The 13215-nt window shown below is 36.2% G+C and overlaps 1 protein-coding gene across 1 annotated transcript in view; it reads left to right on the top strand.

Moving 5' to 3' along the window:
* The window catches only part of xkr4 (XK related 4), a 66826-nt gene that overhangs the window by 1989 nt on the left and 51622 nt on the right, over nt 1-13215 (top strand). The gene's annotated exons all lie outside the window — the stretch shown is intronic.

Genomic DNA, 13215 nt, shown 5'->3' with positions numbered 1-13215 from the left:
AATATAGCAGTGATTGCATTGACGAGGTACATTGTGATCAGCCTTAAAGACCCCATTATGAAATACACAGTGCTGTTGTAACTTACAGATGTGGCATTTCTAAATGCTATCGTACAGCTGCTTTGGTTTTCAGCTCCCATTTTTGTGTTCAGTCAGCTCTGAGTTTGAAGAATGTTGCTCGGCGAGAGTTGCTAATTGAATAAAAGCCAGTAATGGAAAAACTGAATGGAATGACTCAATAGCACACTTTACAAAACTAGGCTACAACCACACCAATTCAGCCCAACTCTGAACACTTAGGGCACTTCACCTGGGTATTTTCGTAAAACATCAGTATTGTTTTGCTTCTTCTAAAGCGGTTGTTTCTTTACATAATTTCTGCTTTTCCTTTTCTTTAATTGTTTTTGTTTGTTTTTGTTGTCATCCTGGCGGTGTCACATGGTGTATGGTGATGGGAGTGAAGCTGACACAGTTGTGCAGTTGTGTGCTCTCAGAGGGGGAGGATTGTTTAGACATGCACTGCACAAGGCACTGTGCAAAAGGTTCACCAGTCTGGGGACATCTCACAAAGCAAAGCAATTTAAAAATAGCTTACTTTGCTAGTTAAGTTCTTGATATCCAGCAAAGGAAATATGTTGGGCTGAGTGCTAGAATTCGAGTTTGATTGTGTAAGGTGAAGGTCTAAATGTAGTTGTCGTATATTGACGTATACTAATGTATTCCCATAGTAATGTGAAGAGAAAATCTTAAATGTGGAAATGACAAAGCCAAAGCATTTTTTTTTCCTCTTTTTTTACAAGCATTTATATATGACCTTTAACTCATAGGAATACACCTGAATGCATACATAGATTTCAGGATGACATACTAGCAAGTTTTTGTTGCATTATTGCTGAATGATGCCATTTCGTACTAATCTGGGCTCTTTGACATAGTTCTGTTTTTCTCTTCATTGTGGTGCTGAGAAATAGAATACTGGATATGTGATGGTATATTGTGAGTCTCCACATCATACGGTTTCCTAACCGTGCAGAGAAATCTGTGCATGCAGTCATACAATCTTAAAAAAATAAAGATTCACCCATGGGATTTTTCCATTGCACAAAAGGTTTTTTATAATAGAAAACAAGTTTTTAGTCTTTAAAGTGTTCTTAAAACTAAGAAAAAAAAAAGATTATTTTATGATGTGTTCACTGAAAGGTTTTATGGTTGTTCTTTGGAATCACTGCAAAAAAAAATATTATTTTTGAGGTTGTACTGTAACGAACCATGGTTTACTGAAATTTGTTACTCTCTGTGCTCAGACAATAATTTTGTATTTTGCATAATAATCAATGGCCGATGCATTTCCTCTCTATGATCATACGCTCATCTGGTCAAGAATGTGCTTTAATGTTTAACAAAATATATATATATATATATATATATATATATATATAGAGAGAGAGAGAGAGAGAGAGAGAGAGAGAGAGAGAGAGACAGAGCGATTATTTGCGTACATATACTCGACAGTCCAACAATCCACTTTGTGTGTGTGTGTGTGTGTGTGTGTGTGTGTGTATCATCCATGTATTTAAAATGAACTTTTTCTTTTTGGAATTTTCAGTGTCAACACTTTACTCACTCAATTTCAACTAAAGTGGCATAGAATAGTTTATAAGTAGGCACATTGGGAAGCACCTTAAAGGGGTCATATAATGTGATTTAAATTTTTTCTTTCTCTTTGGAGTGTAGCTCCAAGCTCTTGGTGCATAAAGAAGATCTGTAACATTAAAAAGACTAAAGTCTCGAATCCAAAGATTCAAATATTCTTTATCGAAGTTAAGACTCTGCCACACCCCTCTAAAACGGCTTGTTCAAACACACCCCCACATGTCTACATCACAATGTGCAAATATTTGTGTAATGCCACCGAATGTACACGCAAAGAAAGAAGGCGTGGTTTCAGTAACCACAGTTAGTGTTGAAGCAGCCATGTCAGGGAGATGTTGTGTGCATTTAGGTGAATAGTAAAAGCACTTTATTTGGCTTTCTGAAAGTAGAGGCATTTAGGAATCTTTAAGATTTTTTACAACAGAACAGCAACACATTTTATGGACGACCATTTGGTAAAGCTAGGAGAGAAGGTAATTCTGACTTTGCTATGACAATCTGGTGCTTCTGAATCAGCTACTGTAAGTATGTTTTGTAGTATTTGCTATTGACTGTTCAAATGCGGAGTTTTGCACGTTGTGTGTGTGTGTGTGTGCGCATGTGTGTGTGTGAGAGAGAGAGAGAGAGAGAGAGACAGGGTCACACAGTGAAGTCAGCTGACTTAACCGTCAGTGGCTTATATACTGCAAACACATAAGAGCTTTGTCACTGTGTCTGTCACACACCTTCCCCTTGGTAAAACTAAGGACATTATTATCTGTCTTTACATTTTTTTTAAAGATAAAGCTTGAAATTATGAAAAGGGGCGTTATGTTTCCAACAGGTGCTTGCGGTGTTCGGCCAGTCACAATGCACTGGGTCAGTTGGCCAATCAGAACACACTGCGCTTATCAGAAGGAGGGACTTTGTAGTAAACAATGTGTTTGAGAGAGGCGGGCATAGAGGACCTACAATAATGTACAGTATTTTAAAAATATGTGTTTTTTGAACATTAAAGCATGTAAACATATTCTGTTACACCAAATACACAAAATAATGAGCGTTTAAAAAAAAAACGCATCATATGACCCGTTTGAGGAAACATTTCAATTTTGTGCCGATGATGATGATCTGCAGCTGTGTATTTTCAAATACGTTTTTCAATGACAATGCTGCCCTGTTCCATCCTGATTTGATTAGAATATTTCCTGTATTTCTAAAACAATTTTATTGCAATTTGTGGCTGCTTTATGTTTTGGCAAATTGATGGCCAGTTCATATGATCACATTCATACATTTTTGTACGATCTGTTTATACCCCAGTGACGGTTATGTTTTAGGGATGGACCTTCATGCTTTCTCAATTATTTCTAGAATAATCAGTTATTTCTAAATAATCAGTTTTCATGTGATTTACTTTGTACAAATTTATATGAAATCACCAATTTGCTAAATAGTAAAATTTTCCCATGGAATGAGTTTGATACTTCTGTTGTCTTTTAAAATTAAAGGTCAAAGGCCATAAATAATTAGACTAGACAGACTAGACTTTTCAGTTTTAGCCTACATTTTAAGAAAAATTTGGATGCATTTGTGACACTCTGAAAATGCAATACAGTGTTTTATTAAAAAGCAGGTCATATGGTATTTATTTTTTTTTTAAGTTTTAAAGAGATGGATTCTCATGCTAAACATGGCCAAAGTTTTAAAAACGAATTTAGAAGAATGACTGAGAATTTCTATGCCGAAAATCTTACTTCCGGGTTGGTACAAGTTTCCGCTGTTTTTTTTTCCGATCGTGTAACTAAATGACTAAGAACGGAAGTCCTTATATGAGCATTTCTCACGGAAAAGCACGCCAGCGCACACACATTAACCAGAGGAGAGCGAGACCACGCACATCAACGCGATTCAAAATCGTCAGCAGCGCTGCATAGGATTTGTTCGAGATTGCCTCCAAATAACAGTATGTTTGGATGTGAGAGAAAACTTACTGTGTTCAGCTTCCCCAAGAAACCAGAGTTACACGAACAGAGGATGCAGTTTGTTTTTCCAGGGCAGCAACGGAGTGTATCGAGTGCATTTGTGTGTTCTGTTCATTTGAGTGACGAATGTTTTATAAACAAGGCCCAAGTCGACGCTGGATTTGCACATCGTTTGCTATTAAAACATGGAGCCGTCCCTGTGATAAAAGACCCCATTCATGTAAGTACAATTGCATCAGATTTCTGTCTTTTGTTGGAAATCAGCACATAAGTGAATATATGTTAATGGAACCAACACGAATCAACAGCTGTATTTTTCTTTTATAAATATGATAAAACTAAAGACTTTTGGATATATGAAGGATGCAGTACTACTCTATAGGTACTCAAGATTAACATTAGATTGGGTGAAACTGTGTATGTTATGTACCCTTTAAAGTGTCCTAATATTGTGTTGGAGTCCCCTACAACAGGTTTAAATGCAACTTAGGTAAAAAAACATTGTAATGTTCTCGGAATATACATTTAATATTAGAGTAATTTGCCAATGATTTCGAAACAATTCGCTCCAAGAAAGTTCAGAGCAAACCCTAAGCCTTCTCTACTCTGATTGGTCAGCTGGCCAAGCCTGTTGTGATTGGCACAGAGAGGAGTCCTTGAGCCAGTTAGCCTGCACTACCATTGACAAAGCACCATTACATAAAACAATAATATAGTGTGCCAATCTGTTCTTATAATAATGACATAAAATACAAAAACACTTATGCAAGTGAATCGTGCCCACAGCTAAAGGTTTGCTGCTAAACTATGAACACTTAAAAAACAAAATATATCTACTGTAATACTTGAAGAACGACAGACAAATGACGCCTTCTTAACTTATAATCAGAATGCAGAACAACTGTATCACAGGTGCACCAGCCTAACCTAAACTCTCCAGCAACCACTGTGCAGCATTAACCCTATACCTGCCTGTGCAGCAATTTCACAATTATTATAAAGTCTGTGTGTGCTACACTACATTCTTTATTATTAAACAAAGTAATTAGAACAATGACAGTCTACAATAATCAACACATTCGGAAATAGTGGGTTCACAACAAAATATCAGAACTACTTTGGTATGAGAGTAATATGCTTTACCTGGAAAGCAAAAGCTGCACTAGCAGTGTTTTCCACAGCTTTATACTTTATTTGCGGTGGCACTCCGCCACCCCCATATATAAATATGCAAATTATTTTTTTTGCCAGCAGGGGGTGCTATTAGAGAAGGAGAGATAGAGATTTCCCTGGTAACGGCTGTATACAAAGCAGCACTGAGCTCACAAACACTGATTTATCATTCATTACTTGCAAGATGGAATGAAAATGACATCGGACATTTTCTGAAAACAGTGATATTAAAACACCCGTAGCGGTTTTTGATTTTGAAACTTGCAATGCTCATGTTTATTCAATGAAGTCAAAGCCTTTCGGAAAATCTATTTGTGTGGGGGTCAGTTTTGATATTGTGGCGGACCAGCACAAATAAATCAATGTTCGGGAAACCCTGACTAGATATACATCGCATATTAGCACAAAAACCTGATATTTTGAGCACTCAATTGAAAATGTACTCATAAAGTATCATTCGTACTTACAGGTTGTGGTTTGGAGAGCTTGTTAGTCCAAATTAAGAGGATTACTAGCCAGCGAAGATAAAAGCCAAGAATAGAGAAGCAGTCCTTGATTAAATGACAGGCACAAAACAAAAGGTTCAAACTGTATTTCTGTGGTATCTCAACATGATGTAAACACACTTATACCCGAAGTGTTTGTGGGCAGGTAAGACTGAAATTGTGTTACCCAGAGAAGTATACCGATAACAGGCAAAAGATTTTAAAATATGAAGACTTGTTAAGGTGACTCTGAGTCAACTCTCTCTGAGAGACAATATCTTTATTTATCATGCACTTTTTTATTAACAACTTTGCAGATTGTTTTCATTTAAGGATAGCTGCATTATAAACTGCAAATTTAAAAAAAAAAAAAACCTATATGACCTGTTCTTTAATTACATTCTGAGTATCTAGGTATCTTTTATTAAACGCTGTCAGGCTTATTAAGCATAAGATGGAATTGTTATCTCCTGACTTCAGTTTTAGACCACCGTATATCTACACAATGCATATCTATCACAAATCACTCTTTCGTCTCATTTTTCCATCATATGTCTAACAAGCTAATTAATTTTAATTGCAAGGAATAAATCAATCCCCTTATAAATCTGAAAATCATTCTTCACATGTTTCTGCATGTGGAGTCTTGCTGATTGCAACCTATGATTGCACTGTAAATAAGCATGCACCAAACCACAGTATGCATGCCACCTGTTTTTGACTACATGCTGTGTATATGTATGCATATTGATTTGAATAAAGTATGAAGCGTTTACATTGGCACAGTAGGGTTCTGCTTGGGGTTGCAATGCCTATACTTATGTGCCTTATGCTTGGGTGATAAAGTATGTGACTGCAGGTCACACACACACACACACACAGACACACACAAATATTTAACATTATTGGAGTATGTTTTAATATTATTCTATATAAATAGAAAATATAATTTCAGTCTTTTTACTTTGTCATTTTAATTCAGTGTGTTGCTTCCTATTTCTTTGTAATTAGTCGTGAGATTTACTAGCAATTAACATTTCATGGTTAATTCAATGTTTCTTGCCATTTGTTAATAACAAAATCAGAAACTGATGTGCTGCAGCTGCACCATTTAGTTTTTTAAATCCCACGATATGGCTTAATTCAATTGCCAAACAGTACTAGCTGTGGTATATTTAAATAAATACATGCATTACTCGTTTCAGAGTGAAGCATATTGTAGCAGAAATGAGTCAAATCAGACAAATCAAAGAGTCTATCAGAGCTGTGTGCATTGAAACATGAGCTGAATTCCTCAGGAAGTCATAAATCAGTTCTAGTGCCACAAGAACCAAGCAAGATAACCAACCAACCAACTTGTTCACACAACAGCTTTCAACATTAACACCAATAGAACAATTATTGACAATTTTAATTCGAAGAAGAGATTGTCAAATTTATTGTTTGTGATTGGAATGCAACGCTGGACATCACATGTAAACCCAGGAGATCAAGTTAAATACTTGCATTGACTTCCCCCATCAGGCAGAACCAGACTGAAATTCCTAAGGGGGAAGGGCTTTAAACCTTTGTCTTCACAGAAAAGTCCTTTGCCAGAGAATGGCAAAGAAACCCTTTTTATACATTATATATGGACCAGAATGAACTCAAAAAAAAAAAGACTTATGAATGAATCATTCCATTGCTTAACTCCATATTCATTTACGTGTAACCCACACATTTGACTATCATGTATAATCACTTATTGTGTATGTCTTTTGATAACTATAGGATACCTAGTCATGTCTAGTATTGAAATAATCGCATTTTCTTGCTTGATATTGTCCTGACAATCATTTATTTGTAAAATATATCATAATCATGTTATAGGAATCATGTCCAAAATTAGACCCTGTGAGGCAAGAACCACATGCTTGGTAAGATAAACAAATGATTTATGATACCCACCCCAAGAACATATCTGATTGGTCAAGGCAACATTTGAGGGTTGGCCAACAAGGAAGTTTTAAATACTTTGGATCCCATGAAATTTGGCTTTTAGTTCTAGTCTAGCTGCTGCTATTAGCCATGTCGGCTTTTTAGTTCTAGTCTAGCTGCTGCTATTAGCCATGTCGGTTTTTAGTTCCAGCCTTGCTCGTGCTATCAGTCATGCCTGCTCTTAGCTTTTAGCTTGTAGCTTTGCTACCTAGCTTTAGCTTGTAGCATCTAGCCATGCGGTAGTCATCATTGTTCTTTGAGCGCGGTTACAGTTTTGTAACGTCCATTCAACTTCAACCAGCGAACACGACTCTGCACTTTCAGCCAACGCCCAACAACCACGGGCTTCCCAAGACGTCACTTCAGAGACTGAACTTCCAGCCAATCAACGACCTCGGGATAGCCCTTTCACCGAGGCTCCTTCTTCACAGGAGATGCAAGTAACTTTACCTCCAGACTGTGACCTTTACTGGTGTATCTAATATAATTTTAACCTCATTGAGGAACTCAATGCGAGCGCTAATTACGTGATTGATGGTTGTTCATGTTTATGCAATTTAACGTATTGCTGTTAACTTGGGATTCCATATTTCCATTCTCTTAAACTCATCTTTCCCTAACTTTCGACCTTCCTGCAACTTGTGTGAATGTGTGTGTGCGCGCGTTTATGTGTTAGATTAGTTTATATGTCTTAGATTTATCTAATAAAGCCTTATTCATATTGAAAAGAGAAGTATCTTGTGTTTTGTGCTTACAAGTTAATGTCTTAAACTGCCGATCTTGTTACTGTGCTAGTTGATAGTGTTTTCACTATAGTTTGGATATTAGTATCCAGCGCAGATTTGATGTTAAACGGCTCGTTCACTGAACCGCAGGCGCGTCTCCGTGAACAGCCGTGAAACAGTGATTCTGTTCAAATTCCCTTTAAAATCTTAAATGATTCCCTTTGAGCTAAATTGACCTGTTTCCCTTACAATATACACGTGTGTGGTTCATGGCAGTCTTTCAGTGGTTCTTCATTCTACCATTTGAAAATAATGAAAATAAAGAATAAACAGGGCTGGGCAATATAACCAAAATCTTACATCACAAATGAGTATATGAGTAATTTTATTTCATGGTAACAATATATATTGCAATATATACATTTTTGCTTTAAATCAGGTCTTATGATATAAAAAATTTTGATAACGTAGAAATATCTTAGTTCTTGTCACCAATGTCAATATCAGGAAAAAAAATCAAATATAATAATACTAGCCTAAAAAAAAAGCTCACTGAAGACAAGTAAACAATCTGCGATTAAATAGTAATAAGAAACTAATTACATGCAATAGGATATATATATATTTATTTATTTATTTATTTATTTATTTTTATTTTTTCTTATTATTAAAGTTGCAAAACTGATTTAGTCAGTGCCCCTGACAGTGTGTGCATATCCCAAAATGAGTTCTCTTTCAATGATGATTGCATTTCAATGGCTTGAAATCACTTGTTTTTTTTAAGATTTATTTTTGACTTTTTCGCCTTTTTTAATTTATTCTTTTTTATTTTCATAGGACAGATCATGACTGACAGGAGGAGAAGTGGGAGAGAGAGAGGAGGGTGGTATCAGATAAGGTCCTCGATTTGGGATTTGAACTCGGGACACCCGTATTTCAGTGGCGCTGCATGTCTGTACAGTACTCTTTCCACAAGGCTTTCAGCGCCAGTGAAATCACTTGCTTTTAAACAGCATTGTTTAAAAATGGAAGTAAACAATACCACCTAGTACAGCAATGTCACGTGAGCATGTAACCGCAATAGAAAAGAGAGTCAAAAACGGATGACAATTTTTTACCAGTTAATCGTGTCTACCGGTATATCACCCACCCCTAAGCATACATTTTACTTAAATATTAAGGATATATTTATTGAATATGTATTATTATTTTGTGTAATTATACAGTCAATTTATAGTATTTTTTGTCTTATTTAATATTTTGTATAGTTATTAAAATCATCAAGTAAAAATGTCTGTATCGCAGTATCAGTTTTTTTTAAGATCATGCAGCTTAAGTGTAGACACTTCCTTGCAGTTACTCAGCTAACATTTTATGGATTTAGATATCGATTTAATACAGAAACATTAACAGTGTTAGACTTTATTATCCTTTAATCGATTATGATCTGGGCTGAATGTGACCAAAGATAGATAATAACTGTTCTATGAAGCTGTAAAACAGACTCCTTATCTCTCCTACAAAGAGGCTCCTTTCCAAGCAACAGGTCTCCAGTGATCTCAGCCTGAATTACCATATTAAGTTAAACATGGAGATTTATGCCAATGAGTGTGATTTCATGTATAGTAATGCAAACAAATGGTACAGCTGAGCCATCCATGTCACCCATGCTCACACCCACACTGTCTGCCACATCTCATTGAGAGAAGGCAACATGTAGCCTCTAATTTAAAAGCAAGGTGGCAGGTATCTAGAAGAAGGAACATGCATTCAAACATTCTAGATTTTACAGAATTTGCCATCACGCTTATGCATGCGTAATACTGTACCTGATTTCATAAGTATTCATTTAATTCTGCTATCTGCTATTTTGAGCCGAGATTGTCTGTGAAGTGAGTTCTCTGATAGATGTCAACACACCAGTCAGGCGAGCACTAATAATCAGATGTTTTTAATCACATTGCACTTGTCATGAATTACACTCAAAGCAACAGTAAATCAAAACAGTCGATGATAACTTCCTAAATGACTAAAAGAAACACAATAATGCAATAAAACTTATCAAAACAAACAACAACAACAATAAAAATCACTTTAGTTTATAGTTGCATCCATTTATATATATATATATATATACACACACATAATATATATATATACACAGACATCTGTATTGAGTAAACAGCGCTTGAGAAAATAAAAGCTTATTATCACACTTTTAGCATCACAAGGAAATGACTGGAATGACTTTAGCAGTTTAGCATGGATGTATCAAAGTTAAAACTCTTTAAGAACAAAGATTACTCCAGGGTGTCTTGAAGCAGTTCTCACATGAGAGGTAAGAGAGATCAGATCTGTGTATAGTTGCTTGCAGCCGAGCTATGAACCGGAAGTGAGAATCTTATTTTCAGTGAACTATAATACATACTGGGCCATCTGACAATGCAAATATTTAACAAAGCTCATTTTGTGTGCCATTAACACGAATTCCACAGAGAAACGGGATAATAGATAATGTGAGGGGATCATTTAATTCCAATGGTAGAAATAACGAATAGCTGTCTTTCACCAAATTTGCAGATGATGACCAGATTTCAAAGTTTCGATGAGTGTGTGGAGATGTTTTTCAGCAGATAGACTAGATGCAGAAGAATTATTGGTGAGGTTTGTTCGGGCTTTAAATTGAATCTCAAGAATTGAGTACTTTAAATTGGTTTAAGTGGGGTCGTAACCTAAAATATCATGACATATATGATCTATTTATATACGTTTTTTTTTTTTTCTTTAATCCTTCAATTTCAGACAGACAGTGGATACCATACATTTAAATTTTGGGACAAACTAATTGACTAGGCTAACAAACCCCACGCATAAATACAGACTCAATACGCAATCCATTTAGCCTCCTTAGAGGTTCAGTAAGCAATTTTTGCCAAACGATGTTGATATTTGAAAGCACCAAATCAAACATGCCCATACCCCAACAGACAGGACCTTGCCCCTATTTTGAAATATCTGCCCCACACGTATGTACATAACCATAGCAATGACAATCGCGGAACAATAAAAGATGACATGCAAGCATATTAAAAAAAAAAGCAAACATGGATAAGTTGTGTGAAACAAAGCAAAATCAATCTTACTCTCCAATCAAGAAGATTCAACGCAACCTCGGCGTCAGATTTGAACTCTTCCCACACCTTCAGTTCTCTCCACCGCTGGGAAGCTGCTCTGGTATTTACCTCTTGCCTGGTTATAAGCCTTTTTTTAAATGTTTTGTTCCTCCAATATTTTCCTCTTTTCTACCTTCCAATTCTCTCTTTCTATAGTCGATTTGCTAATATCTGTCCTGTGCGCTCAAATTGAGCACTCTCTTCTCACTCTCAGTACAAGACACACCCCCTTACTGCTGATTGGCTACAAGTGTGTTTTGGGACTCGCTCTGATGCTGTGGTCAAAATAATTGCATATTAATAACTGCTTAGTGCACCTTTAAAGGGATAGTTCACCCCAAAATTAAAGTTCTGTTATTAATTGCTCACCCTCAACATCGTGTCAAAACCATAATACCTTCGTTCATCTTCGGAACACAAATTAAGATCCATAGACAGCAATGTAACTGGCACGTTCAAGGCCCAGAAAGATTGAGGACATTGTTAAAACAGACTGTGTGACATCTGCGGTTCAAATGTAATTTGGGAAACTACGAGAAAATGTTTCGCGTGCAAAGAACACAAAAATAAATACTTTTTTCAACAATTTCTTCTCTTCGGTGTCAATCTTCGACGTTAGTCTAATACATTAATCAAACAGTCAAATTCCATACTGATTGCTTCTATAAATAGGTCTTATTTGTGCAATATGATCAGTGCCACATTATTGTTCAGAAAAATAATTCTAAGAAGATTTGATGCTCAAGAAACATTTCTTATTATTGATAATGCTGAAAACAGTCGTGCTGCTTAATATTTTTGTGTATGCTTTCTCCTTTCTTTTCTGCTTAATGTTTTATATTATTTGATTCATAGAAAGTTTAAAAGAACAGCGTTCATTTGAAATAGAAGTCTAAATATTAAAAGCTCCCTAGCATAAATGGTCTTGATGGCACAGTCTGTTGGCTGTTATGTCTCCTGTCACAATTGATAAATATTGATGAGATGCTACAGTTGTCGGCTGAGACATTTTTAAGTACTTTGTAGGCTCCTTTTGATTTTTCCTTTGTAGGGTGGTAAAGAAAGAATCCATGTCATCTCTCAAAATACATTCTTGCTTTTAATAATTTGAGAAGTGATGACTACGTTAGAGGGCCCAAATGCTCGAGCTGATGCAAGTAAGCCACAGCATCTCTCAGGGTAGATAAAATAACTGCTTTCTAATTTCTGGATCATAAATCTGGTCTGTATTTCCCCCAAATGCATCTGCATGGAGCGCTGGGCACGACAGCTCCCACCTGCAGCCATTGTTTAAGTGTGTAGTGTTGCGTGTGCTCGTGCTGATGACCTGTTTTCTTGGAGCTGGGCGCTCAGGAGACATCAGGGAGCATCTCACCAGATGCAACCCTTCAGTCCACCATCGACTGGCATGTCCTCTCTCACACCCACAACCGCACAATTATAATTAATGTTGGAAAATGCAATTATGAATGTGAGCATGGCTCATTTAACAAACAAACAAGTTCAAAATGATGCCATCTGTAATATATATTTATCCAGAACAGGGTTAGAGTGGTAGCATTAGTGGACTGATGCTCTGTAAAAGGCTTCTAGAAAAGTTCTCGCCTTCCTCAACTTCTTGAGAAATGCTCCATAACTGGTGGCTGAGGGTGTTATATGTTAATTATGTTTTTTTTTATATATATATATATACATGCCAGACTCTCTGAATAAGCATTTGGAGTTAATCATCCTGTTTCCAGAAAGATGGTTTTGACATACAGTATTTAATATGGGAAGGTTGTATCATTTTCTGTAGAAGGATATGAATTTTGGTATTACATATCTCTGCCAATACTCCCATTTTGTTTCGACTAGGTGTGTTGTGTGATCCAAATTAGATGATAATTGGTCCTCATTATGTGCCTGCAATTTAAACCATCTCTACATGCCTACAGTCTTTCATGCGTTCGTTGTGCTTTAATGCTTATTGACTCATGTTTAAGGGTTATTGTCTTGAATATGTACACTGATCTGCCCTTATGTATGTGGGTGGTAAAGAATTATTGCTGATTGCTAGAGTTTA

This window comes from Carassius gibelio, chromosome B2, assembly GCF_023724105.1.
Source record: "Carassius gibelio isolate Cgi1373 ecotype wild population from Czech Republic chromosome B2, carGib1.2-hapl.c, whole genome shotgun sequence".
Lineage (NCBI taxonomy): Eukaryota > Metazoa > Chordata > Actinopteri > Cypriniformes > Cyprinidae > Carassius > Carassius gibelio.
The sequence above is the reverse complement of the archived record's forward strand: the minus strand, read 5'-3'. Positions and strand labels throughout refer to the sequence as shown.